This window comes from Podarcis vaucheri (genome assembly GCF_965113315.1).
Source record: "Podarcis vaucheri genome assembly, chromosome: 9".
Classification (NCBI taxonomy): Eukaryota; Metazoa; Chordata; class Lepidosauria; order Squamata; family Lacertidae; genus Podarcis; species Podarcis vaucheri.
Genome location: NC_138767.1, coordinates 63804436 through 63830430, shown reverse-complemented (window position 1 = coordinate 63830430; position 25995 = coordinate 63804436).

Here is a 25995-nt window from a genome sequence, read left to right as displayed (position 1 = left end):
TAAGCCCCGGGGTCAGAATTTCAGCAAAAATCTGACTTTTGGCAATTCACTCAAAAATGGTGCCAACCGCTTGCAAATTGTCCCCTGAAAGCTTTGGCGATGGAAACAGAAGGCTTTTTATCATAGGACAAGAAATCATCCCTCATAAACTTAACCGGCGGAAAACATTTTTTTGAAAAAATCCGTAAGCCCTGGGGTCAGAATTTCTGCAAAAATCTGACTTTTGGCAATTCACTCAAAAATGGTGCCAACCGGTTGCAAATGCTCCCCTGAAAGTTTTGACAGTCGAAAAAGAAGCCTTTTTATCACAGGACAAGAAATCAGCCCTCAACAACTTAACCGGCGGAAAATATTTTTTTGAAAAAATCCCTAAGCCCCGGGGTCAGAATTTCAGCAAAAATCTGACTTTTGGCAATTCACTCAAAAATGGTGCCAATCGGTTGCAAATGCTCCCCTGAAAGCTTTGGCGATGGAAACAGAAGGCTTTTTTATCATAGGACAAGAAATCAGCCCTCAACAACTTAACCGGCGGAAAATATTTTTTTGAAAAAATCCGTAAGCCCCGGGGTCAGAATTTCAGCAAAAATCTGACTTTTGGCAATTCACTCAAAAATTGTGCCAACCGGTTGCAAATGCTCCCCTGAAAGTTTTGACAGTCGAAACAGAAGCCTTTTTATCACAGGACAAGAAATCAGCCCTCAACAACTTATCAGGCGGAAAATATTTTTTTGAAAAGATCCGTAAGCCCCGGGGTCAGAATTTCAGCAAAAATCTGACTTTTGGCAATTCACTCAAAAATGGTGCCAACCGGTTGCAAATGCTCCCCTGAAAGTTTTGACAGTCGAAAAAGAAGCCTTTTTATCACAGGACAAGAAATCAGCCCTCAACAACTTAACCGGCGGAAAATATTTTTTTGAAAAAATCCCTAAGCCCCGGGGTCAGAATTTCAGCAAAAATCTGACTTTTGGCAATTCACTCAAAAATGGTGCCAACCGCTTGCAAATTGTCCCCTGAAAGCTTTGGCGATGGAAACAGAAGGCTTTTTTATCATAGGACAAGAAATCATCCCTCATAAACTTAACCGGAGGAAAACATTTTTTTGAAAAAATCCGTAAGCCCTGGGGTCAGAATTTCTGCAAAAATCTGACTTTTGGCAATTCACTCAAAAATGGTGCCAACCGGTTGCAAATGCTCCCCTGAAAGCTTTGGCGATGAAAACAGAAGACTTTTTATCACAGGACAAGAAATCAGCCCTCAACAACTTATCAGGCGGAAAATATTTTTTTGAAAAAATCCCTAAGCCCCGGGGTCAGAATTTCAGCAAAAATCTGACTTTTGGCAATTCACTCAAAAATGGTGCCAACCGGTTGCAAATGCTCCCCTGAAAGTTTTGACAGTCGAAACAGAAGCCTTTTTATCACAGGACAAGAAATCAGCCCTCAACAACTTAACCGGCGGAAAATATTTTTTTGAAAAAATCCCTAAGCCCCGGGGTCAGAATTTCAGCAAAAATCTGACTTTTAGCAATTCACTCAAAAATTGTGCCAACCGGTTGCAAATGCTCCCCTGAAAGTTTTGACAGTCGAAACAGAAGCCTTTTTTATCACAGGACAAGAAATCATCCCTCATAAACTTAACCGGCGGAAAACATTTTTTTGAAAAAATCCCTAAGCCCCGGGGTCAGAATTTCAGCAAAAATCTGACTTTTGGTAATTCACTCAAAAATGGTGCCAACCGGTTGCAAATTGTCCCCTGAAAGTTTTGTCAGTCGAAACAGAAGCCGTATTATCACAGGACAAGAAATCAGCCCTCAACAACTTAACCGGCGAAAAATATTTTTTTGAAAAAACCCGTAAGCCCCGGGGTCAGAATTTCAGCAAAAATCTGACTTTTGGCAATTCACTCAAAAATGGTGCCAATCGGTTGCAAATGCTCCCCTGAAAGTTTTGACAGTCAAAACAGAAGCCTTTTTATCACAGGACAAGAAATCAGCCCTCAACAACTTAACCGGCAGAAAATATTTTTTTGAAAAAATCCGTAAGCCCCGGGGTCAGAATTTCAGCAAAAATCTGACTTTTGGCAATTCACTCAAAAATTGTGCCAACCGGTTGCAAATGCTCCCCTGAAAGCTTTGGCGATGAAAACTGAAGGCTTTTTATCACAGGACAAGAAATCAGCCCTCAACAACTTATCAGGCGGAAAATATGTTTTTGAAAAAATCCGTAAGCCCCGGGGTCAGAATTTCAGCAAAAATCTGATATTTGGCAATTCACTCAAAAATGGTGCCAACCGCTTGCAAATTGTCCCCTGAAAGCTTTGGCGATGGAAACAGAAGGCTTTTTATCATAGGACAAGAAATCATCCCTCATAAACTTAACCGGCGGAAAACATTTTTTTGAAAAAATCCGTAAGCCCCGGGGTCAGAATTTCTGCAAAAATCTGACTTTTGGCAATTCACTCAAAAATGTTGCCAACCGGTTGCAAATGCTCCCCTGAAAGCTTTGGCGATGAAAACAGAAGACTTTTTATCACAGGACAAGAAATCAGCCCTCAACAACTTAACCGGCGGAAAATATTTTTTTGAAAATATCCGTAAGCCCCGGGGTCAGAATTTCAGCAAAAATCTGATTTTTGGCAATTCACTCAAAAATGGTGCCAACCGGTTGCAAATTGTCCCCTGAAAGCTTTGGCGATGGAAACAGAAGGCTTTTTATCATAGGACAAGAAATCATCCCTCATAAACTTAACCGGCGGAAAACATTTTTTTGAAAAAATCCGTAAGACCTGGGGTCAGAATTTCTGCAAAAATCTGACTTTTGGCAATTCACTCAAAAATGGTGCCAACCGGTTGCAAATGCTCCCCTGAAAGTTTTGACAGTCGAAACAGAAGCCTTTTTATCACAGGACAAGAAATCAGCCCTCAACAACTTAACCGGCGGAAAATATTTTTTTGAAAAAATCCCTAAGCCCCGGGGTCAGAATTTCAGCAAAAATCTGACTTTTGGCAATTCACTCAAAAATGGTGCCAACCGCTTGCAAATTGTCCCCTGAAAGCTTTGGCGATGGAAACAGAAGGCTTTTTATCATAGGACAAGAAATCATCCCTCATAAACTTAACCGGCGGAAAACATTTTTTTGAAAAAATCCGTAAGCCCTGGGGTCAGAATTTCTGCAAAAATCTGACTTTTGGCAATTCACTCAAAAATGGTGCCAACCGGTTGCAAATGCTCCCCTGAAAGTTTTGACAGTCGAAAAAGAAGCCTTTTTATCACAGGACAAGAAATCAGCCCTCAACAACTTAACCGGCGGAAAATATTTTTTTGAAAAAATCCCTAAGCCCCGGGGTCAGAATTTCAGCAAAAATCTGACTTTTGGCAATTCACTCAAAAATGGTGCCAATCGGTTGCAAATGCTCCCCTGAAAGTTTTGACAGTCAAAACAGAAGCCTTTTTATCACAGGACAAGAAATCAGCCCTCAACAACTTAACCGGCAGAAAATATTTTTTTGAAAAAATCCGTAAGCCCCGGGGTCAGAATTTCAGCAAAAATCTGACTTTTGGCAATTCACTAAAAAATGCTGCCAATCGGTTGCAAATGCTCCCCTGAAAGTTTTGACAGTCAAAACAGAAGCCTTTTTATCACAGGACAAGAAATCAGCCCTCAACAACTTAACCGGCGGAAAATATTTTTTTGAAAAAATCCGTAAGCCCCGGGGTCAGAATTTCAGCAGAAATCTGACTTTTGGCAATTCACTCAAAAATTGTGCCAACCGGTTGCAAATGCTCCCCTGAAAGCTTTGGCGATGAAAACTGAAGGCTTTTTATCACAGGACAAGAAATCAGCCCTCAACAACTTATCAGGCGGAAAATATTTTTTTGAAAAAATCCGTAAGCCCCGGGGTCAGAATTTCAGCAAAAATCTGATTTTTGGCAATTCACTCAAAAATGGTGCCAACCGGTTGCAAATGCTCCCCTGAAAGTTTTGACATTCGAAACAGAAGCCTTTTTATCACAGGACAAGAAATCAGCCCTCAACAACTTAACCGGCGGAAAATATTTTTTTGAAAAAATCCCTAAGCCCCGGGGTCAGAATTTCAGCAAAAATCTGACTTTTAGCAATTCACTCAAAAATGGTGCCAACCGGTTGCAAATGCTCCCCTGAAAGTTTTGACAGTCGAAACAGAAGCCTTTTTTATCACAGGACAAGAAATCAGCCCTCAACAACTTAACCGGTGGAAAATATTTTTTTGAAAAAATCCGTAAGCCCCGGGGTCAGAATTTCAGCAAAAATCTGACTTTTGGCAATTCACTCAAAAATGGTGCCAACCGCTTGCAAATTGTCCCCTGAAAGCTTTGGCGATGGAAACAGAAGGCTTTTTTATCATAGGACAAGAAATCATCCCTCATAAACTTAACCGGAGGAAAACATTTTTTTTAAAAAAAATCAGTAAGCCCTGGGGTCAGAATTTCTGCAAAAATCTGACTTTTGGCAATTCACTCAAAAATGGTGCCAACCGGTTGCAAATGCTCCCCTGAAAGCTTTGGCGATGAAAACAGAAGACTTTTTATCACAGGACAAGAAATCAGCCCTCAACAACTTATCAGGCGGAAAATATTTTTTTGAAAAAATCCCTAAGCCCCGGGGTCAGAATTTCAGCAAAAATCTGACTTTTGGCAATTCACTCAAAAATGGTGCCAACCGGTTGCAAATGCTCCCCTGAAAGTTTTGACAGTCGAAACAGAAGCCTTTTTATCACAGGACAAGAAATCAGCCCTCAACAACTTAACCGGCGGAAAATATTTTTTTGAAAAAATCCCTAAGCCCCGGGGTCAGAATTTCAGCAAAAATCTGACTTTTAGCAATTCACTCAAAAATTGTGCCAACCGGTTGCAAATGCTCCCCTGAAAGTTTTGACAGTCGAAACAGAAGCCTTTTTTATCACAGGACAAGAAATCATCCCTCATAAACTTAACCGGCGGAAAACATTTTTTTGAAAAAATCCGTAATCCCCGGGGTCAGAATTTCAGCAAAAATCTGACTTTTGGTAATTCACTCAAAAATGGTGCCAACCGGTTGCAAATTGTCCCCTGAAAGTTTTGTCAGTCGAAACAGAAGCCGTATTATCACAGGACAAGAAATCAGCCCTCAACAACTTAACCGGCGAAAAATATTTTTTTGAAAAAACCCGTAAGCCCCGGGGTCAGAATTTCAGCAAAAATCTGACTTTTGGCAATTCACTCAAAAATGGTGCCAATCGGTTGCAAATGCTCCCCTGAAAGTTTTGACAGTCAAAACAGAAGCCTTTTTATCACAGGACAAGAAATCAGCCCTCAACAACTTAACCGGCAGAAAATATTTTTTTGAAAAAATCCGTAAGCCCCGGGGTCAGAATTTCAGCAAAAATCTGACTTTTGGCAATTCACTCAAAAATTGTGCCAACCGGTTGCAAATGCTCCCCTGAAAGCTTTGGCGATGAAAACTGAAGGCTTTTTATCACAGGACAAGAAATCAGCCCTCAACAACTTATCAGGCGGAAAATATGTTTTTGAAAAAATCCGTAAGCCCCGGGGTCAGAATTTCAGCAAAAATCTGATATTTGGCAATTCACTCAAAAATGGTGCCAACTGCTTGCAAATTGTCCCCTGAAAGCTTTGGCGATGGAAACAGAAGGCTTTTTATCATAGGACAAGAAATCATCCCTCATAAACTTAACCGGCGGAAAACATTTTTTTGAAAAAATCCGTAAGCCCCGGGGTCAGAATTTCTGCAAAAATCTGACTTTTGGCAATTCACTCAAAAATGTTGCCAACCGGTTGCAAATGCTCCCCTGAAAGCTTTGGCGATGAAAACAGAAGACTTTTTATCACAGGACAAGAAATCAGCCCTCAACAACTTAACCGGCGGAAAATATTTTTTGAAAATATCCGTAAGCCCCGGGGTCAGAATTTCAGCAAAAATCTGATTTTTGGCAATTCACTCAAAAATGGTGCCAACCGGTTGCAAATTGTCCCCTGAAAGCTTTGGCGATGGAAACAGAAGGCTTTTTATCATAGGACAAGAAATCATCCCTCATAAACTTAACCGGCGGAAAACATTTTTTTGAAAAAATCCGTAAGACCTGGGGTCAGAATTTCTGCAAAAATCTGACTTTTGGCAATTCACTCAAAAATGGTGCCAACCGGTTGCAAATGCTCCCCTGAAAGTTTTGACAGTCGAAACAGAAGCCTTTTTATCACAGGACAAGAAATCAGCCCTCAACAACTTAACCGGCGGAAAATATTTTTTTGAAAAAATCCCTAAGCCCCGGGGTCAGAATTTCAGCAAAAATCTGACTTTTGGCAATTCACTCAAAAATGGTGCCAACCGCTTGCAAATTGTCCCCTGAAAGCTTTGGCGATGGAAACAGAAGGCTTTTTATCATAGGACAAGAAATCATCCCTCATAAACTTAACCGGCGGAAAACATTTTTTTGAAAAAATCCGTAAGCCCTGGGGTCAGAATTTCTGCAAAAATCTGACTTTTGGCAATTCACTCAAAAATGGTGCCAACCGGTTGCAAATGCTCCCCTGAAAGCTTTGGCGATGAAAACAGAAGACTTTTTATCACAGGACAAGAAATCAGCCCTCAACAACTTATCAGGCGGAAAATATTTTTTTGAAAAAATCCCTAAGCCCCGGGGTCAGAATTTCAGCAAAAATCTGACTTTTGGCAATTCACTCAAAAATGGTGCCAACCGGTTGCAAATGCTCCCCTGAAAGTTTTGACAGTCGAAAAAGAAGCCTTTTTATCACAGGACAAGAAATCAGCCCTCAACAACTTAACCGGCGGAAAATATTTTTTTGAAAAAATCCCTAAGCCCCGGGGTCAGAATTTCAGCAAAAATCTGACTTTTAGCAATTCACTCAAAAATTGTGCCAACCGGTTGCAAATGCTCCCCTGAAAGTTTTGACAGTCGAAACAGAAGCCTTTTTTATCACAGGACAAGAAATCATCCCTCATAAACTTAACCGGCGGAAAACATTTTTTTGAAAAAACCCGTAATCCCCGGGGTCAGAATTTCAGCAAAAATCTGACTTTTGGTAATTCACTCAAAAATGGTGCCAACCGGTTGCAAATTGTCCCCTGAAAGTTTTGTCAGTCGAAACAGAAGCCGTTTTATCACAGGACAAGAAATCAGCCCTCAACAACTTAACCGGCGAAAAATATTTTTTTGAAAAAACCCGTAAGCCCCGAGGTCAGAATTTCAGCAAAAATCTGACTTTTGGCAATTCACTCAAAAATGGTGCCAATCGGTTGCAAATGCTCCCCTGAAAGTTTTGACAGTCAAAACAGAAGCCTTTTTATCACAGGACAAGAAATCAGCCCTCAACAACTTAACCGGCAGAAAATATTTTTTTGAAAAAATCCGTAAGCCCCGGGGTCAGAATTTCAGCAAAAATCTGATTTTTGGCAATTCACTCAAAAATGGTGCCAACCGCTTGCAAATTGTCCCCTGAAAGCTTTGGCGATGGAAACAGAAGGCTTTTTATCATAGGACAAGAAATCATCCCTCATAAACTTAACCGGCGGAAAACATTTTTTTGAAAAAATCCGTAATCCGCGGGGTCAGAATTTTAGCAAAAATCTGACTTTTGGCAATTCACTCAAAAATGGTGCCAACCGGTTGCAAATTGCCCCCTGAAAGTTTTGTCAGTCGAAACAGAAGCCTTTTTATCACAGGACAAGAAATCAGCCCTCAACAACTTAACCGGCGAAAAATATTTTTTTGAAAAAATCCGTAAGCCCCGGGGTCAGAATTTCAGCAAAAATCTGACTTTTGGCAATTCACTCAAAAATGGTGCCAACCGGTTGCAAATGGTCCCCTGAAAGTTTTGTCAGTCAAAACAGAAGCCTTTTTATCACAGGACAAGAAATCAGCCCTCAACAACTTATCAGGCGGAAAATATTTTTTTGAAAAAATCCGTAAGCCCCGGGGTCAAAATTTCAGCAAAAATCTTACCTTTGGCAATTCAGTCAGAAATGGTGCCAACCGGTTGCAAATGCTCCCCTGAAAGTTTTGTCAGTCGAAACAGAAGCCTTTTTATCACAGGACAAGAAATCAGCCCTCATCAACTTAAGCGGCGGAAAAGATTTTTTTGAAAAAATATCTAAGCCCCGGGGTCAGAATTTCAGCAAAAATCTGACTTTTGGCAATTCACTCAAAAACGGTGCCAACCGGTTGCAAATGCTCCCCTGAAAGTTTTGACAGTCGAAACAGAAGCCTTTTTTATCACAGGGCAAGAAATCAGCCCTCAACAACTTAACCGGTAGAAAAGATTTTTTTGAAAAAATCCGTAAGCCCCGGGGTCAGAATTTCAGCAAAAATCTGACTTTTGGCAATTCACTCAAAAATGGTGCCAACCGCTTGCAAATTGTCCCCTGAAAGCTTTGGCGATGGAAACCGAAGGCTTTTTATCATAGGACAAGAAATCATCCCTCATAAACTTAACCGGCGGAAAACATTTTTTTGAAAAAATCCGTAAGCCCTGGGGTCAGAATTTCTGCAAAAATCTGACTTTTGGCAATTCACTCAAAAATGGTGCCAACCGGTTGCAAATGCTCCCCTGAAAGCTTTGGCGATGAAAACAGAAGACTTTTTATCACAGGACAAGAAATCAGCCCTCAACAACTTAACCGGCGGAAAATATTTTTTTGAAAAAATCCCTAAGCCCCGGGGTCAGAATTTCAGCAAAAATCTGACTTTTGGCAATTCACTCAAAAATGGTGCCAACCGGTTGCAAATGCTCCCCTGAAAGTTTTGACAGTCGAAACAGAAGCCTTTTTTATCACAGGACAAGAAATCATCCCTCATAAACTTAACCGGCGGAAAACCGGCGGAAATCTGACTTTTGGTAATTCACTCAAAAATGGTGCCAACCGGTTGCAAATTGTCCCCTGAAAGTTTTGTCAGTCGAAACAAAAGCCGTTTTATCACAGGACAAGAAATCAGCCCTCAACAACTTAACCGGCGAAAAATATTTTTTTGAAAAAACCAGTAAGCCCCGGGGTCAGAATTTCAGCAAAAATCTGACTTTTGGCAATTCACTCAAAAATGGTGCCAATCGGTTGCAAATGCTCCCCTGAAAGTTTTGACAGAAGCCTTTTTATCACAGGACAAGAAATCAGCCCTCAACAACTTAACCGGCAGAAAATATTTTTTTGAAAAAATCCGTAAGCCCCGGGGTCAGAATTTCAGCAAAAATCTGACTTTTGGCAATTCACTCAAAAATTGTGCCAACCGGTTGCAAATGCTCCCCTGAAAGCTTTAGCGATGAAAACTGAAGGCTTTTTATCACAGGACAAGAAATCAGCCCTCAACAACTTATCAGGCGGAAAATATGTTTTTGAAAAAATCCGTAAGCCCCGGGGTCAGAATTTCAGCAAAAATCTGATTTTTGGCAATTCACTCAAAAATGGTGCCAACCGCTTGCAAATGCTCCCCTGAAAGTTTTGACAGTCGAAACAGAAGCCTTTTTTATCACAGGACAAGAAATCAGCCCTCAACAACTTAACCGGTGGAAAATATTTTTTTGAAAAAATCCGTAAGCCCCGGGGTCAGAATTTCAGCAAAAATCTGACTTTTGGCAATTCACTCAAAAATGGTGCCAACCGCTTGCAAATTGTCCCCTGAAAGCTTTGGCGATGGAAACAGAAGGCTTTTTATCATAGGACAAGAAATCATCCCTCATAAACTTAACCGGCGGAAAACATTTTTTTGAAAAAATCCGTAAGCCCTGGGGTCAGAATTTCTGCAAAAATCTGACTTTTGGCAATTCACTCAAAAATGGTGCCAACCGGTTGCAAATGCTCCCCTGAAAGCTTTGGCGATGAAAACAGAAGACTTTTTATCACAGGACAAGAAATCAGCCCTCAACAACTTATCAGGCGGAAAATATTTTTTTGAAAAAATCCCTAAGCCCCGGGGTCAGAATTTCAGCAAAAATCTGACTTTTGGTAATTCACTCAAAAATGGTGCCAACCGGTTGCAAATGCTCCCCTGAAAGTTTTGACAGTCGAAACAGAAGCCTTTTTATCACAGGACAAGAAATCAGCCCTCAACAACTTAACCGGCGGAAAATATTTTTTTGAAAAAATCCGTAAGCCCCGGGGTCAGAATTTCAGCAAAAATCTGACTTTTGGCAATTCACTCAAAAATGGTGCCAACCGCTTGCAAATGCTCCCCTGAAAGCTTTGGCGATGGAAACAGAAGGCTTTTTATCATAGGACAAGAAATCATCCGTCATAAACTTAACCGGCGGAAAACATTTTTTTGAAAAAATCCGTAATCCGCGGGGTCAGAATTTTAGCAAAAATCTGACTTTTGGCAATTCACTCAAAAATGGTGCCAACCGGTTGCAAATTGCCCCCTGAAAGTTTTGTCTGTCGAAACAGAAGCCTTTTTATCACAGGACAAGAAATCAGCCCTCAACAACTTAACCGGCGAAAAATATTTTTTTGAAAAAATCCGTAAGCCCCGGGGTCAGAATTTCAGCAAAAATCTGACTTTTGGCAATTCACTCAAAAATGGTGCCAACCGGTTGCAAATGGTCCCCTGAAAGTTTTGTCAGTCAAAACAGAAGCCTTTTTATCACAGGACAAGAAATCAGCCCTCAACAACTTATCAGGCGGAAAATATTTTTTTGAAAAAATCCGTAAGCCCCGGGGTCAAAATTTCAGCAAAAATCTTACCTTTGGCAATTCAGTCAAAAATGGTGCCAACCGGTTGCAAATGCTCCCCTGAAAGTTTTGTCAGTCGAAACAGAAGCCTTTTTATCACAGGACAAGAAATCAGCCCTCATCAACTTAAGCGGCGGAAAAGATTTTTTTTAAAAAAATATCTAAGCCCCGGGGTCAGAATTTCAGCAAAAATCTGACTTTTGGCAATTCACTCAAAAACGGTGCCAACCGGTTGCAAATGCTCCCCTGAAAGTTTTGACAGTCGAAACAGAAGCCTTTTTTATCACAGGACAAGAAATCAGCCCTCAACAACTTAACCGGTGGAAAATATTTTTTTGAAAAAATCCGTAAGCCCCGGGGTCAGAATTTCAGCAAAAATCTGACTTTTGGCAATTCACTCAAAAATGGTGCCAACCGGTTCCAAATGCTCCCCTGAAAGCTTTGGCGGTGGAAACAGAAGGCTTTTTATCACAGGACAAGAAATCAGCCCTCAACAACTTAACTGGCGGAAAATATTTTTTTGAAAAAATCTGTAAGCCCCGGGGTCAGAATTTCAGCAAAAATCTGACTTTTGGCAATTCACTCAAAAATGGTGCCAACCGGTTCCAAATGCTCCCCTGAAAGCTTTGGCGATGGAAACAGAAGGCTTTTTATCACAGGACAAGAAATCAGCCCTCATCAACTTAACTGGCGGAAAACACTTTTTTGAAAAAATCCGTAAGCCCCGGGGTCAGAATTTCAGCAAAAATTTGACTTTTAGCAATTCACTCAAAAATTGTGCCAACCGGTTGCAAATGCTCCCCTGAAAGTTTTGACAGTCGAAACAGAAGCCTTTTTTATCACAGGACAAGAAATCAGCCCTCAACAACTTAACCGGTGGAAAATATTTTTTTGAAAAAATCCGTAAGCCCCGGGGTCAGAATTTCAGCAAAAATCTGACTTTTGGCAATTCACTCAAAAATGGTGCCAACCGCTTGCAAATGCTCCCCTGAAAGCTTTGGCGATGGAAACAGAAGTCTTTTTATGACAGGACAAGAAATCATCCCTCATAAACTTAACCGGCGGAAATTTTTTTTTGAAAAAATCCGTAAGCCCCGGGGTCAGAATTTCAGCAAAAATCTGACTTTTGGCAATTCACTCAAAAATGGTGCCAACCGCTTGCAAATTGTCCCCTGAAAGCTTTGGCGATGAAAACAGAAGACTTTTTATCACAGGACAAGAAATCAGCCCTCAACAACTTAACCGGCGGAAAATATTTTTTTGAAAAAATCCCTAAGCCCCGGGGTCAGAATTTCAGCAAAAATCTGACTTTTGGCAATTCACTCAAAAATGGTGCCAACCGGTTGCAAATGCTCCCCTGAAAGTTTTGACAGTCGAAACAGAAGCCTTTTTATCACAGGACAAGAAATCAGCCCTCAACAACTTAACCGGCGGAAAATATTTTTTTGAAAAAATCCCTAAGCCCCGGGGTCAGAATTTCAGCAAAAATCTGACTTTTAGCAATTCACTCAAAAATTGTGCCAACCGGTTGCAAATGCTCCCCTGAAAGTTTTGACAGTCGAAACAGAAGCCGTATTATCACAGGACAAGAAATCAGCCCTCAACAACTTAACCGGCGAAAAATATTTTTTTGAAAAAACCCGTAAGCCCCGGGGTCAGAATTTCAGCAAAAATCTGACTTTTGGCAATTCACTCAAAAATGGTGCCAATCGGTTGCAAATGCTCCCCTGAAAGTTTTGACAGTCAAAACAGAAGCCTTTTTATCACAGGACAAGAAATCAGCCCTCAACAACTTAACCGGCAGAAAATATTTTTTTGAAAAAATCCGTAAGCCCCGGGGTCAGAATTTCAGCAAAAATCTGACTTTTGGCAATTCACTCAAAAATTGTGCCAACCGGTTGCAAATGCTCCCCTGAAAGCTTTGGCGATGAAAACTGAAGGCTTTTTATCACAGGACAAGAAATCAGCCCTCAACAACTTATCAGGCGGAAAATATGTTTTTGAAAAAATCCGTAAGCCCCGGGGTCAGAATTTCAGCAAAAATCTGATATTTGGCAATTCACTCAAAAATGGTGCCAACCGCTTGCAAATTGTCCCCTGAAAGCTTTGGCGATGGAAACAGAAGGCTTTTTATCATAGGACAAGAAATCATCCCTCATAAACTTAACCGGCGGAAAACATTTTTTTGAAAAAATCCGTAAGCCCCGGGGTCAGAATTTCTGCAAAAATCTGACTTTTGGCAATTCACTCAAAAATGTTGCCAACCGGTTGCAAATGCTCCCCTGAAAGCTTTGGCGATGAAAACAGAAGACTTTTTATCACAGGACAAGAAATCAGCCCTCAACAACTTAACCGGCGGAAAATATTTTTTTGAAAATATCCGTAAGCCCCGGGGTCAGAATTTCAGCAAAAATCTGATTTTTGGCAATTCACTCAAAAATGGTGCCAACCGATTGCAAATTGTCCCCTGAAAGCTTTGGCGATGGAAACAGAAGGCTTTTTATCATAGGACAAGAAATCATCCCTCATAAACTTAACCGGCGGAAAACATTTTTTTGAAAAAATCCGTAAGACCTGGGGTCAGAATTTCTGCAAAAATCTGACTTTTGGCAATTCACTCAAAAATGGTGCCAACCGGTTGCAAATGCTCCCCTGAAAGTTTTGACAGTCGAAACAGAAGCCTTTTTATCACAGGACAAGAAATCAGCCCTCAACAACTTAACCGGCGGAAAATATTTTTTTGAAAAAATCCCTAAGCCCCGGGGTCAGAATTTCAGCAAAAATCTGACTTTTGGCAATTCACTCAAAAATGGTGCCAACCGCTTGCAAATTGTCCCCTGAAAGCTTTGGCGATGGAAACAGAAGGCTTTTTATCATAGGACAAGAAATCATCCCTCATAAACTTAACCGGCGGAAAACATTTTTTTGAAAAAATCCGTAAGCCCTGGGGTCAGAATTTCTGCAAAAATCTGACTTTTGGCAATTCACTCAAAAATGGTGCCAACCGGTTGCAAATGCTCCCCTGAAAGCTTTGGCGATGAAAACAGAAGACTTTTTATCACAGGACAAGAAATCAGCCCTCAACAACTTATCAGGCGGAAAATATTTTTTTGAAAAAATCCCTAAGCCCCGGGGTCAGAATTTCAGCAAAAATCTGACTTTTGGCAATTCACTCAAAAATGGTGCCAACCGGTTGCAAATGCTCCCCTGAAAGTTTTGACAGTCGAAAAAGAAGCCTTTTTATCACAGGACAAGAAATCAGCCCTCAACAACTTAACCGGCGGAAAATATTTTTTTGAAAAAATCCCTAAGCCCCGGGGTCAGAATTTCAGCAAAAATCTGACTTTTAGCAATTCACTCAAAAATTGTGCCAACCGGTTGCAAATGCTCCCCTGAAAGTTTTGACAGTCGAAACAGAAGCCTTTTTTATCACAGGACAAGAAATCATCCCTCATAAACTTAACCGGCGGAAAACATTTTTTTGAAAAAACCCGTAATCCCCGGGGTCAGAATTTCAGCAAAAATCTGACTTTTGGTAATTCACTCAAAAATGGTGCCAACCGGTTGCAAATTGTCCCCTGAAAGTTTTGTCAGTCGAAACAGAAGCCGTTTTATCACAGGACAAGAAATCAGCCCTCAACAACTTAACCGGCGAAAAATATTTTTTTGAAAAAACCCGTAAGCCCCGAGGTCAGAATTTCAGCAAAAATCTGACTTTTGGCAATTCACTCAAAAATGGTGCCAATCGGTTGCAAATGCTCCCCTGAAAGTTTTGACAGTCAAAACAGAAGCCTTTTTATCACAGGACAAGAAATCAGCCCTCAACAACTTAACCGGCAGAAAATATTTTTTTGAAAAAATCCGTAAGCCCCGGGGTCAGAATTTCAGCAAAAATCTGATTTTTGGCAATTCACTCAAAAATGGTGCCAACCGCTTGCAAATTGTCCCCTGAAAGCTTTGGCGATGGAAACAGAAGGCTTTTTATCATAGGACAAGAAATCATCCCTCATAAACTTAACCGGCGGAAAACATTTTTTTGAAAAAATCCGTAATCCGCGGGGTCAGAATTTTAGCAAAAATCTGACTTTTGGCAATTCACTCAAAAATGGTGCCAACCGGTTGCAAATTGCCCCCTGAAAGTTTTGTCAGTCGAAACAGAAGCCTTTTTATCACAGGACAAGAAATCAGCCCTCAACAACTTAACCGGCGAAAAATATTTTTTTGAAAAAATCCGTAAGCCCCGGGGTCAGAATTTCAGCAAAAATCTGACTTTTGGCAATTCACTCAAAAATGGTGCCAACCGGTTGCAAATGGTCCCCTGAAAGTTTTGTCAGTCAAAACAGAAGCCTTTTTATCACAGGACAAGAAATCAGCCCTCAACAACTTATCAGGCGGAAAATATTTTTTTGAAAAAATCCGTAAGCCCCGGGGTCAAAATTTCAGCAAAAATCTTACCTTTGGCAATTCAGTCAGAAATGGTGCCAACCGGTTGCAAATGCTCCCCTGAAAGTTTTGTCAGTCGAAACAGAAGCCTTTTTATCACAGGACAAGAAATCAGCCCTCATCAACTTAAGCGGCGGAAAAGATTTTTTTGAAAAAATATCTAAGCCCCGGGGTCAGAATTTCAGCAAAAATCTGACTTTTGGCAATTCACTCAAAAACGGTGCCAACCGGTTGCAAATGCTCCCCTGAAAGTTTTGACAGTCGAAACAGAAGCCTTTTTTATCACAGGGCAAGAAATCAGCCCTCAACAACTTAACCGGTAGAAAAGATTTTTTTGAAAAAATCCGTAAGCCCCGGGGTCAGAATTTCAGCAAAAATCTGACTTTTGGCAATTCACTCAAAAATGGTGCCAACCGCTTGCAAATTGTCCCCTGAAAGCTTTGGCGATGGAAACCGAAGGCTTTTTATCATAGGACAAGAAATCATCCCTCATAAACTTAACCGGCGGAAAACATTTTTTTGAAAAAATCCGTAAGCCCTGGGGTCAGAATTTCTGCAAAAATCTGACTTTTGGCAATTCACTCAAAAATGGTGCCAACCGGTTGCAAATGCTCCCCTGAAAGCTTTGGCGATGAAAACAGAAGACTTTTTATCACAGGACAAGAAATCAGCCCTCAACAACTTAACCGGCGGAAAATATTTTTTTGAAAAAATCCCTAAGCCCCGGGGTCAGAATTTCAGCAAAAATCTGACTTTTGGCAATTCACTCAAAAATGGTGCCAACCGCTTGCAAATTGTCCCCTGAAAGCTTTGGCGATGGAAACAGAAGGCTTTTTATCATAGGACAAGAAATCATCCCTCATAAACTTAACCGGCGGAAAACATTTTTTTGAAAAAATCCGTAAGCCCTGGGGTCAGAATTTCTGCAAAAATCTGACTTTTGGCAATTCACTCAAAAATGGTGCCAACCGGTTGCAAATGCTCCCCTGAAAGCTTTGGCGATGAAAACAGAAGACTTTTTATCACAGGACAAGAAATCAGCCCTCAACAACTTATCAGGCGGAAAATATTTTTTTGAAAAAATCCCTAAGCCCCGGGGTCAGAATTTCAGCAAAAATCTGACTTTTGGCAATTCACTCAAAAATGGTGCCAACCGGTTGCAAATGCTCCCCTGAAAGTTTTGTCAGTCGAAACAGAAGCCTTTTTATCACAGGACAAGAAATCAGCCCTCAACAACTTAACCGGCGGAAAATATTTTTTTGAAAAAATCCCTAAGCCCCGGGGTCAGAATTTCAGCAAAAATCTGACTTTTAGCAATTCACTCAAAAATTGTGCCAACCGGTTGCAAATGCTCCCCTGAAAGTTTTGACAGTCGAAACAGAAGCCTTTTTTATCACAGGACAAGAAATCATCCCTCATAAACTTAACCGGCGGAAAACATTTTTTTGAAAAAACCCGTAATCCCCGGGGTCAGAATTTCAGCAAAAATCTGACTTTTGGTAATTCACTCAAAAATGGTGCCAACCGGTTGCAAATTGTCCCCTGAAAGTTTTGTCAGTCAAAACAGAAGCCGTTTTATCACAGGACAAGAAATCAGCCCTCAACAACTTAACCGGCGAAAAATATTTTTTTGAAAAAACCCGTAAGCCCCGAGGTCAGAATTTCAGCAAAAATCTGACTTTTGGCAATTCACTCAAAAATGGTGCCAATCGGTTGCAAATGCTCCCCTGAAAGTTTTGACAGTCAAAACAGAAGCCTTTTTATCACAGGACAAGAAATCAGCCCTCAACAACTTAACCGGCAGAAAATATTTTTTTGAAAAAATCCGTAAGCCCCGGGGTCAGAATTTCAGCAAAAATCTGATTTTTGGCAATTCACTCAAAAATGGTGCCAACCGCTTGCAAATTGTCCCCTGAAAGCTTTGGCGATGGAAACAGAAGGCTTTTTATCATAGGACAAGAAATCATCCCTCATAAACTTAACCGGCGGAAAACATTTTTTTGAAAAAATCCGTAATCCGCGGGGTCAGAATTTTAGCAAAAATCTGACTTTTGGCAATTCACTCAAAAATGGTGCCAACCGGTTGCAAATTGCCCCCTGAAAGTTTTGTCAGTCGAAACAGAAGCCTTTTTATCACAGGACAAGAAATCAGCCCTCAACAACTTAACCGGCGAAAAATATTTTTTTGAAAAAATCCGTAAGCCCCGGGGTCAGAATTTCAGCAAAAATCTGACTTTTGGCAATTCACTCAAAAATGGTGCCAACCGGTTGCAAATGGTCCCCTGAAAGTTTTGTCAGTCAAAACAGAAGCCTTTTTATCACAGGACAAGAAATCAGCCCTCAACAACTTATCAGGCGGAAAATATTTTTTTGAAAAAATCCGTAAGCCCCGGGGTCAAAATTTCAGCAAAAATCTTACCTTTGGCAATTCAGTCAGAAATGGTGCCAACCGGTTGCAAATGCTCCCCTGAAAGTTTTGTCAGTCGAAACAGAAGCCTTTTTATCACAGGACAAGAAATCAGCCCTCATCAACTTAAGCGGCGGAAAAGATTTTTTTGAAAAAATATCTAAGCCCCGGGGTCAGAATTTCAGCAAAAATCTGACTTTTGGCAATTCACTCAAAAACGGTGCCAACCGGTTGCAAATGCTCCCCTGAAAGTTTTGACAGTCGAAACAGAAGCCTTTTTTATCACAGGGCAAGAAATCAGCCCTCAACAACTTAACCGGTAGAAAAGATTTTTTTGAAAAAATCCGTAAGCCCCGGGGTCAGAATTTCAGCAAAAATCTGACTTTTGGCAATTCACTCAAAAATGGTGCCAACCGCTTGCAAATTGTCCCCTGAAAGCTTTGGCGATGGAAACCGAAGGCTTTTTATCATAGGACAAGAAATCATCCCTCATAAACTTAACCGGCGGAAAACATTTTTTTGAAAAAATCCGTAAGCCCTGGGGTCAGAATTTCTGCAAAAATCTGACTTTTGGCAATTCACTCAAAAATGGTGCCAACCGGTTGCAAATGCTCCCCTGAAAGCTTTGGCGATGAAAACAGAAGACTTTTTATCACAGGACAAGAAATCAGCCCTCAACAACTTAACCGGCGGAAAATATTTTTTTGAAAAAATCCCTAAGCCCCGGGGTCAGAATTTCAGCAAAAATCTGACTTTTGGCAATTCACTCAAAAATGGTGCCAACCGGTTGCAAATGCTCCCCTGAAAGTTTTGACAGTCGAAACAGAAGCCTTTTTTATCACAGGACAAGAAATCATCCCTCATAAACTTAACCGGCGGAAAACCGGCGGAAATCTGACTTTTGGTAATTCACTCAAAAATGGTGCCAACCGGTTGCAAATTGTCCCCTGAATGTTTTGTCAGTCGAAACAAAAGCCGTTTTATCACAGGACAAGAAATCAGCCCTCAACAACTTAACCGGCGAAAAATATTTTTTTGAAAAAACCAGTAAGCCCCGGGGTCAGAATTTCAGCAAAAATCTGACTTTTGGCAATTCACTCAAAAATGGTGCCAATCGGTTGCAAATGCTCCCCTGAAAGTTTTGACAGAAGCCTTTTTATCACAGGACAAGAAATCAGCGCTCAACAACTTAACCGGCGGAAAACATTTTTTTGAAAAAATCCGTAAGCCCTGGGGTCAGAATTTCTGCAAAAATCTGACTTTTGGCAATTCACTCAAAAATTGTGCCAACCGGTTGCAAATGCTCCCCTGAAAGCTTTGGCGATGAAAACAGAAGACTTTTTATCACAGGACAAGAAATCAGCCCTCAACAACTTATCAGGCGGAAAATATTTTTTTGAAAAAATCCCTAAGCCCCGGGGTCAGAATTTCAGCAAAAATCTGACTTTTGGCAATTCACTCAAAAATGGTGCCAACCGGTTGCAAATGCTCCCCTGAAAGTTTTGACAGTCGAAACAGAAGCCTTTTTATCACAGGACAAGAAATCAGCCCTCAACAACTTAACCTGCGGAAAATATTTTTTTGAAAAAATCCCTAAGCCCCGGGGTCAGAATTTCAGCAAAAATCTGAATTTTAGCAATTCACTCAAAAATTGTGCCAACCGGTTGCAAATGCTCCCCTGAAAGTTTTGACAGTCGAAACAGAAGCCTTTTTTATCACAGGACAAGAAATCATCCCTCATAAACTTAACCGGCGGAAAACATTTTTTTGAAAAAATCCGTAATCCCCGGGGTCAGAATTTCAGCAAAAATCTGACTTTTGGCAATTCACTCAAAAATGGTGCCAATCGGTTGCAAATGCTCCCCTGAAAGTTTTGACAGTCAAAACAGAAGCCTTTTTATCACAGGACAAGAAATCAGCCCTCAACAACTTAACCGGCAGAAAATATTTTTTTGAAAAAATCCGTAAGCCCCGGGGTCAGAATTTCAGCAAAAATCTGACTTTTGGCAATTCACTCAAAAATTGTGCCAACCGGTTGCAAATGCTCCCCTGAAAGCTTTGGCGATGAAAACTGAAGGCTTTTTATCACAGGACAAGAAATCAGCCCTCAACAACTTATCAGGCGGAAAATATGTTTTTGAAAAAATCCGTAAGCCCCGGGGTCAGAATTTCAGCAAAAATCTGATTTTTGGCAATTCACTCAAAAATGGTGCCAACCGCTTGCAAATTGTCCCCTGAAAGCTTTGGCGATGGAAACAGAAGGCTTTTTATCATAGGACAAGAAATCATCCCTCATAAACTTAACCGGCGGAAAACATTTTTTTGAAAAAATCCGTAAGCCCCGGGGTCAGAATTTCTGCAAAAATCTGACTTTTGGCAATTCACTCAAAAATGGTGCCAACCGGTTGCAAATGCTCCCCTGAAAGCTTTGGCGATGAAAACAGAAGACTTTTTATCACAGGACAAGAAATCAGCCCTCAACAACTTAACCGGCGGAAAATATTTTTTTGAAAAAATCCGTAAGCCCCGGGGTCAGAATTTCAGCAAAAATCTGATTTTTGGCAATTCACTCAAAAATGGTGCCAACCGGTTGCAAATGCTCCCCTGAAAGTTTTGACAGTCGAAACAGAAGCCTTTTTATCACAGGACAAGAAATCAGCCCTCAACAACTTAACCGGCGGAAAATATTTTTTTGAAAAAATCCGTAAGCCCCGGGGTCAGAATTTCAGCAAAAATCTGACTTTTGGCAATTCACTCAAAAATGGTGCCAACCGCTTGCAAATGCCCCCCTGAAAGTTTTGACAGTCGAAACAGAAGCCTTTTTTATCACAGGACAAGAAATCAGCCCTCAACAACTTAACCGGTGGAAAATATTTTTTTGAAAAAATCCGTAAGCCCCGGGGTCAGAATTTCAGCAAAAATCTGACTTTTGGCAATTCACTCAAAAATGGTGCCAACCGCTTGCAAATGCTCCCCTGAAAGCTTTGGCGATGGAAACAGAAGGCTTTTTATCATAGGACAAGAAATCATCCCTCATAAACTTAACCGGCGGAAAACATTTTTTTGAAAAAATCCGTAATCCGCGGGGTCAGAATTTTAGCAAAAATCTGACTTTTGGCAATTCACTCAAAAATGGTGCCAACCGGTTTCAAATTGCCCCCTGAAAGTTTTGTCAGTCGAAACAGAAGCCTTTTTATCACAGGACAAGAAATCAGCCCTCAACAACTTAACCGGCGAAAAATATTTTTTTGAAAAAATCCGTAAGCCCCGGGGTCAGAATTTCAGCAAAAATCTGACTTTTGGCAATTCACTCAAAAATGGTGCCAACCGGTTGCAAATGCTCCCCAGAAAGTTTTGTCAGTCAAAACAGAAGCCTTTTTATCACAGGACAAGAAATCAGCCCTCAACAACTTATCATGCGGAAAATATTTTTTTGAAAAAATCCGTAAGCCCCGGGGTCAAAATTTCAGCAAAAATCTTACCTTTGGCAATTCAGTCAAAAATGGTGCCAACCGGTTGCAAATGCTCCCCTGAAAGTTTTGTCAGTCGAAACAGAAGCCTTTTTATCACAGGACAAGAAATCAGCCCTCATCAACTTAAGCGGCGGAAAAGATGTTTTTGAAAAAATATCTAAGCCCCGGGGTCAGAATTTCAGCAAAAATCTGACTTTTGGCAATTCACTCAAAAACGGTGCCAACCGGTTGCAAATGCTCCCCTGAAAGTTTTGACAGTCGAAACAGAAGCCTTTTTTATCACAGGACAAGAAATCAGCCCTCAACAACTTAACTGGCGGAAAATATTTTTTTGAAAAAATCTGTAAGCCCCGGGGTCAGAATTTCAGCAAAAATCTGACTTTTGGCAATTCACTCAAAAATGGTGCCAACCGGTTCCAAATGCTCCCCTGAAAGCTTTGGCGATGGAAACAGAAGGCTTTTTATCACAGGACAATAAATCAGCCCTCATCAACTTAACTGGCGGAAAACACTTTTTTGAAAAAATCCGTAAGCCCCGGGGTCAAAATTTCAGCAAAAATCTGACTTTTGGCAATTCACTCAAAAATTTTGCCAACCGGTTCCAAATGCTCCCCTGAAAGCTTTGGCGGTGGAAACAGAAGGCTTTTTATCACAGGACAAGAAATCAGCCCTCAACAACTTAACTGGCGGAAAATATTTTTTTGAAAAAATCTGTAAGCCCCGGGGTCAGAATTTCAGCAAAAATCTGACTTTTGGCAATTCACTCAAAAATGGTGCCAACCGGTTCCAAATGCTCCCCTGAAAGCTTTGGCGGTGGAAACAGAAGGCTTTTTATCACAGGACAATAAATCAGCCCTCATCAACTTAACTGGCGGAAAACACTTTTTTGAAAAAATCCGTAAGCCCCGGGGTCAGAATTTCAGCAAAAATCTGACTTTTGGCAATTCACTCAAAAATGGTGCCAAACGGTTGCAAATGCTCCCCTGAAAGTTTTGTCACTCGAAACAGAAGGCTTTTTATCACAGGACAAGAAATCAGCCCTCAACAACTTATCAGGCGAAAATTTTTTTTAAAAAAAAATCCGTAAGCCCCGGGGTCAGAATTTCAGCAAAAATCTGACTTTTGGCAATTCACTCAAAAATGGTGCCAACCGGTTGCAAATGCTCCCCTGAAAGTTTTGACAGTCGAAACAGAAGCCTTTTTATCACAGGACAAGAAATCAGCCCTCATCAACTTAAGCGGCGGAAAAGATTTTTTTGAAAAAATATCTAAGCCCCGGGGTCAGAATTTCAGCAAAAATCTGACTTTTGGCAATTCACTCAAAAACGGTGCCAACCAGTTGCAAATGCTCCCCTGAAAGTTTTGACAGTCGAAACAGAAGCCTTTTTTATCACAGGACAAAAAATCAGCCCTCAACAACTTAACCGGTGGAAAATATTTTTTTGAAAAAATCCGTAAGCCCCGGGGTCAGAATTTCAGCAAAAATCTGACTTTTTGCAATTCACTCAAAAATGGTGCCAACCGCTTGCAAATGCTCCCCTGAAAGCTTTGGCGATGGAAACAGAAGGATTTTTATCACAGGACAAGAAATCATCCCTCATAAACTTAACCGGCGGAAAACATTTTTTTGAAAAAATCCGTAATCCCCGGGGTCAGAATTTCAGCAAATATCTGACTTTTGGCAATTCACTCAAAAATGGTGCCAACCGGTTGCAAATGCTCCCCTGAAAGTTTTGTCACTCGAAACAGAAGGCTTTTTATCACAGGACACGAAATCAGCCCTCATCAACTTAACCGGCGGAAAACAATTTTTTTGAAAAAATCCGTAATCCCTGGGGTCAGAATTTCAGCAAATATCTGACTTTTGGCAATTCACTCAAAAACGGTGCCAACCGGTTGCAAATGCTCCCCTGAAAGTTTTGTCACTCGAAACAGAAGGCTTTTTATCACAGGACAAGAAATCAGCCCTCGTCAACTTAAGCGGCGGAAAAGATTTTTTTGAAAAAATCCGTAAGCCCCGGGGTCAGAATTTCAGCAAAAATCTGACTTTTGGCAATTCACTCAAAAATGGTGCCAACCGGTTGCAAATGCTCCCCTGAAAGTTTTGTCACTCGAAACAGAAGGCTTTTTATCACAGGACAAGAAATCAGCCCTCAACAACTTAACTGGCGGAAAATATTTTTTTGAAAAAATCCGTAAGCCCCGGGGTCAGAATATCAGCAAAAATCTGACTTTTGGCAATTCACTCAAAAATGGTGCCAACCGGTTGCAAATGCTCCCCTGAAAGCTTTGGCGATGGAAACAGAAGGCTTTTTATCACAGGACAAGAAATCAGCCCTCATCAACTTAACTGGCGGAAAACACTTTTTTGAAAAAATCCGTAAGCCCCGGGGTCAGAATTTCAGCAAAAATCTGACTTTTGGCAATTCACTCAAAAATGGTGCTAAACGGTTGTACATGCTCCCCTGAAAGTTTTGTCACTCGAAACAGAAGCCTTTTTATCACAGGACAAGAAATCAGCCCTCAACAACTTATCAGGCGGAATTTTTTTTTAAAAAAAAATCCGTAAGCCCCGGGGTCAGAATTTCAGCAAAAATCTGACTTTTGGCAATTCACTCAAAAATGGTGCCAACCGCTTGCAAATGCTCCCCTGAAAGCTTTGACAGTCGAAACAGAAGCCTTTTTATCACAGGACAAGAAATCATCCCTCATCAACTTAAGCGGCGGAAAAGATTTTTTTGTAAAAAATATCTAAGCCCCGGGGTCAGAATTTCAGCAAAAATCTGACTTTTGGCAATTCACTCAAAAATGGTGCCAATCGGTTGCAAATGCGCCCCTGAAAGTTTTGTCAGTCGAAACAGAAGCCTTTTTATCACAAGACAAGAAATCAGCCCTCAACAACTTATCAGGCAGAATTTTTTTTTTTTGAAAAAGTCCGTAAGCCCAGGGGTCAGAATTTCAGCAAAAATCTGACTTTTGGCAATTCACTCAAAAATGGTGCCAACCGGTTGCAAATGCTCTCCTGAAAGTTTTGTCAGTCGAAACAGAAGCCTTTTTATCACAGGACAAGAAATCAGCCCTCAACAACTTATCAGGCGGAAAATATTTTTTTGAAAAAATCCGTAAGCCCCGGGGTCAGAATTTCAGCAAAAATCTGACTTTTGGCAATTCACTCAAAATTGGTGCCAACCGCTTGCAAATGCTCCCCTGAAAGTTTTGACAGTCGAAACAGAAGCCTTTTTTATCACGGGACAAGAAATCAGCCCTCAAAAACTTAACCGGTGGAAAATATTTTTTTGAAAAAATCCGTAAGCCCCGGGGTCAGAATTTCAGCAAAAATCTGACTTTTGGCAATTCACACAAAAATGGTGCCAATCGGTTGCAAATGGTCCCCTGAAAGTTTTGACAGTCGAAACAGAAGCCTTTTTATCACAGGACAAGAAATCAGCCCTGATCAACTTAAGCGGCGGAAAAGATTTTTTTTGAAAAAATACCTAAGTCCTGGGGTCAGAATTTCAGCAAAAATCTGACTTTTGGCAATTCACTCAAAAATGGTGCCAAACGCTTGTACATGCTCCCCTGAAAGTTTTGTCTGTCGAAACAGAAGCCTTTTTATCAAAGGACAAGAAATCAGCCCTCAACAACTTATCAGGCGGAAAATATTTTTTTGAAAAAATCCGTAAGCCCTGGGGTCAGAATTTCAGCAAAAATCTGACTTTTGGCAATTCACTCAAAAATGGTGCCAACCGGTTGCAAATGCTCCCCTGAAAGTTTTGTCAGTCGAAACAGAAGCCTTTTTATCACAGGACAAGAAATCAGCCCTCAACAACTTATCAGGTGGAAAATATTTTTTTGAAAAAATCCGTAAGCCCCGGGGTCAGAATTTCAGCAAAAATCTGACTTTTGGCAATTCACTCAAAAACGGTGCCAACCGGTTGCAAATGCTCCCCTGAAAGTTTTGTCACTCGAAACAGAAGGCTTTTTATCATAGGACAAGAAATCAGCCCTCATCAACTTAAGCGGCGGAAAAGATTTTTTTGAAAAAATACCTAAGCCCCGGGGTCAGAATATCAGCAAAAATCTGACTTTTGGCAATTCACTCAAAAATGGTGCCAACCGGTTGCAAATGCTCCCCTGAAAGTTTTGGCGATGGAAACAGAAGGCTTTTTATCATAGGACAAGAAATCATCCCTCATAAACTTAACCGGCGGAAAACATTTTTTTGAAAAAATCCGTAAGCCCTGGGGTCAGAATTTCTGCAAAAATCTGACTTTTGGCAATTCACTCAAAAATGGTGCCAACCGGTTGCAAATGCTCCCCTGAAAGCTTTGGCGATGAAAACAGAAGACTTTTTATCACAGGACAAGAAATCAGCCCTCAACAACTTATCAGGCGGAAAATATTTTTTTGAAAAAATCCCTAAGCCCCGGGGTCAGAATTTCAGCAAAAATCTGACTTTTGGTAATTCACTCAAAAATGGTGCCAACCGGTTGCAAATGCTCCCCTGAAAGTTTTGACAGTCGAAACAGAAGCCTTTTTATCACAGGACAAGAAATCAGCCCTCAACAACTTAACCGGCGGAAAATATTTTTTTGAAAAAATCCGTAAGCCCCGGGGTCAGAATTTCAGCAAAAATCTGACTTTTGGCAATTCACTCAAAAATGGTGCCAACCGCTTGCAAATGCTCCCCTGAAAGCTTTGGCGATGGAAACAGAAGGCTTTTTATCATAGGACAAGAAATCATCCCTCATAAATTAACCGGCGGAAAACATTTTTTTGAAAAAATCCGTAATCCGCGGGGTCAGAATTTTAGCAAAAATCTGACTTTTGGCAATTCACTCAAAAATGGTGCCAACCGGTTGCAAATTGCCCCCTGAAAGTTTTGTCTGTCGAAACAGAAGCCTTTTTATCACAGGACAAGAAATCAGCCCTCAACAACTTAACCGGCGAAAAATA